Source organism: Pelophylax lessonae, assembly GCF_965119305.1.
Source record: "Pelophylax lessonae genome assembly, chromosome: 1".
NCBI classification, from domain to species: Eukaryota; Metazoa; Chordata; class Amphibia; order Anura; family Ranidae; genus Pelophylax; species Pelophylax lessonae.
In genome coordinates, this window is record NC_138768.1 from 26131476 (window position 1) to 26135481 (window position 4006).

At 40.3% G+C, this 4006-nt stretch overlaps 1 pseudogene across 1 annotated transcript; it reads left to right on the forward strand.

Moving 5' to 3' along the window:
* The first annotated feature begins 2137 nt into the window (after window positions 1-2137).
* Window positions 2138-3063, forward strand: LOC309563201 (vomeronasal type-2 receptor 26-like; annotated as a pseudogene). Its single transcript has one exon. The product of its transcript is annotated as a vomeronasal type-2 receptor 26-like (transcript).
* Window positions 3064-4006: the final 943 nt, after the last annotated feature.

The window sequence follows — 4006 nt, forward strand, 5'->3', positions numbered from 1 at the left end:
TGAAAGAGAAGTATACCTTGTGGGCGATTTTTTGCATTTTAGGTAATTTTCTACTGTAACCTCTTTGTAGGTAATTATTTTGTAGCATAGTGGCTTGCTTTTCAAAATAAGTTTCATCAGCGCAATTTCTGTGAGTCCATAGGTACTGACCTACTGGAATTCTCTTAATCAGATGTGGAGGGTGGGCACTGTAATCCCCCCAAATGGGCAGCACCTGCATGGCGCTGGAAGGGACCTTTGTTTTTTGACCATGGGTACTGATGACATTGACAGTGTTGGTTAGACTACATTCCCTTTTTCCCCTCTGGGTTACTGTGGCCACACCCTGAATTACAGCCCCAGGATATAGTACTACAAAGTATTAACCTTTGTATACTCTGTAAACCACCACTCCTGCTGGGTACCATACTTTTTTTGGTTCCCTTCTATTCTCATTACATTTTATCATCTTTTACTTATGTGGGTTGTGAGTCATACTAACACATTATCTATCACACACCTTGTTTTGCCTTGCCCCCCATTAGGCAGCACCTGGGTGGCGCTGGGAGGGACTTGTGCTTGTTGACCACATGTACTGATGGCAGTGTTGGTTGGACTACATTTCCTTTTTTCCCCTCTGGGTTACTGCGGCCACATTCTGAATTACAGCCCCAGGATATAGGACTACGAGGTATTCAGTGTTATATACTCTGTAAAAATTCCTCTTTGCTGGGTCACATATTATTTTTGGTTCCCTTCTATTTTTTATGTCTTTCTCATTACATTTTATCATCTTTTCTGTTTTTTTTACTTATGTGGGTTGTGAGCCACACCAACATAACCCACACCAACATACTATCTATTACACACTTAGCTTTTTTTTCAAATTATTCAGCAGCCATCTGGCTACACCTGATTCACTTCTATGATCGTACATCTATTTTATTTATTTAAGCACATTATTTTTTTCACAGAAATCTCTTGGACTGCTGCTGGTATTATTACATTATGTTAACTTATACATTCTTGAAGTCCACCTGCCCTCTATCAGTGCCTTTGGTCTCCACAGGTCACACTGCTACAGCTACTGGGACAGATGTCCCCAGGAGCCTCCAATCCTCATCACCACCATGTCCAATTTAGAGCTGTTTTGTAAGTAGCAGGATAGGATATCCCATTGGAAGTTTTAAACTTCCTTTTTTTGTAATCTTTCCCAACCATTCTGTTATTATTTATTTTTCACAGACACACACCCTGCATTTACTCCTGAAGAAGTGGACGTTGTTCCACAAAACACTTTGAGTTATTGGATGCAGCTCTGTTACAATCATGCGTTATACACTTGGACACCACATTTTATTTTATTTACAGTATACTATGAATGACTGTAACAGATGTGGATTTGACACTGGTCCACTATGACAGATTTTGATTTGACACTGGGTACACTGAAAGTCGTTGATCACTGGTACAGTGTGACTGATAATGATAATCACTGGTACACTGTGAAAGCTGTTGATGATCACTAGAACACTATGACAGATGTTGATTTGACACTGGGTACAGATGATAATCACTGGTACACTGTGACAGATGTGGATTATTACTGGTAAACTGTGACAGATGTTGATTGATCACTGGTACACTGCAACAGATGTGGATTGGACACTGTTGACAGATGTGGATTGGATTGGGGACACTGGCTGGGTGATCAGTGTATGAAAAACAGTTAAAATGCTTCAAAACTCACTGATCCCCTGCTGGCAACACAGTTTGGCTCACTCTCTCCTCACTTGCGAGCTCTATGTGAGGAGAAACAGAGCAGATTGAGTCACAGGCAGAATTGTTTAATTGTGTCCAATCACATCCATCATGTAATCAGAAGCAACAATCACAGAGCCTATCTATTGATTAGTGATGCAATGTGTCCAAGGGACACAGACATCATGTGCGCCAATAGGCCATTCAATTATGTACAGTATTTAGGTCATTTATTACATTATCATTTTTTTAACATATATATTTGTATTATATTTGCAGTATATCATATTTATTATTTATTATATTCTATTTTCCTCCCCCCACAATGCACTGATAGAAATTCCATTGCTAGATGTGTGACAACACAAGGCAATTTTTTTCAGAAGCTCTGACTCCGATGCTCATTGTGTTTGTATTGTTCTTCCTGCAGACAGTGAAAACTGCATGAAATGTCCTGATGAAGAATGGCCAAATGAGAAGAAGGATCGGTGTGTTTCTAAATTGATGGAATTTCTCTCCTACACTGATGATGCCATTGTTGCAGTATTTTCAGCTGTCTCCATCCTCTGTTGTCTTCTGACTGGTTTAATATTGGGGATATTTATACATTACCGGGACACCCCCATTGTTAAAGCTAATAACCGGAACCTGAGCTATCTTCTCCTGGTCTCCATCATGCTGAGCTTCCTCTGTGTCTTCTTGTTCCTCGGCCATCCAGTAGATGTGACCTGCATGCTGCGTGTCACCTCTTTTGGTGTCATCTTCTCAGTTGCCGTCTCTTCTCTACTTTCCAAAAGTATCATGGTGTATATTGCTTTTAAAGCCACCAAACCTGGGAGTCCCTGGAGGAAATGGATGGGAGCCAAACTGCCCAATTTGATCATTTGTGTCTTTTTACTGGTCCAAGTCATAATCTGTGTCACTTGGTTGTCTATTTCTCCACCCTTCCAGGATCGGGACACTCACTCTTATCAGGGAAAGATCATCATTCAGTGTAATGAGGGTTCAGTTATCGGCTTCTACTCTGTCCTGGGATATATGGGGCTTCTGGCAGCTGTGAGCTTCATTATAGCTTTTTTAGCCAGGACATTACCGGACAGTTTTAATGAGGCCAAGTACATCACCTTCAGCATGCTGGTGTTCTGCAGTGTCTGGATTGCCATGATCCCGGCCTATCTGAGCACCAGAGGGAAATACATGGTGGCTGTGGAGGTTTTTGCTATAATGGCATCAAGTATTGGACTTCTTGGCTGTATATTTTTCCCAAAATGTTACATAATTCTGTTCAGACCTGACCTGAATACAAAAACATTTATCCACTAAAATGTATGGATCAACATTGGGTTACCAGCAGTTATAGCATTATATTTATTATTGTTAATTTTAGTATTTTGTTAGTGTATTGAGAAGGAACATATATAAACATTTAATATTTAAAGTGGTTGTAAACCCCATTCATGAAAGTTGAACTAAGCACATATTGTATATAAATGTAGCATTTACAGGTACTTATCTCTCTCCAAAGCTCACCCAGTGATGAGGAGGGAGGGGACCAGTGCTGTTTCTCTTTGGTGCTTCTTTCCTCTGTTATCAGCATGAGTCACTTCTGACAAGCTCTCCAACACATGAGATAACAGTAGCTGAAATTTGTGTTGGGGAGGGAGCTTAGAGCAGGGAGCTTGTCTATCCAGACTACAGCTCTGCATGTTCCTTTGCTTCTCTGCCTATGTTGAGAAGGGGTGTGTCCCTTTCCTCCAATCAGCTCTCACACGGTGTAAGCCCATTTTCCCCACCCACCCCTATGTGCTGCTCAAAGAACTAGAAGGATTTTTAACATCATCTGCCCTTTGCAAAGAGTGTAGAAAGCTGAAGACAGCAGATATACAGGTAAAATTTATATAGGAGGATTTGTTTAATCTCTGTTCATCATCTAAGGCTATTCATTTACTGGGTATTAGTGATGGGCCGAACACCCCCCAGTTAAGTTCTCACCAGAACTTTGTGAACGGGGGAAAAGTTTGTTTAGAACATTCAAACTCCATTGAAGTCTATGGCACTCGAATATGAAAAATCAAAAGTCATATTTTAAATGCTTAAATGCAAATTATTGCCCCAAAAAAGCATATGGGGTCCGGGTACGGCCCTGGGGGACATGTACCAATGCAAAAATGTTTTTTTAAAACAATCATTTTTAAAGGAGCAGTGATTTGAATGATGCTTAAAGTGAAACACTAAACATTTAAAATTCCATTAAATATTGTGCTTG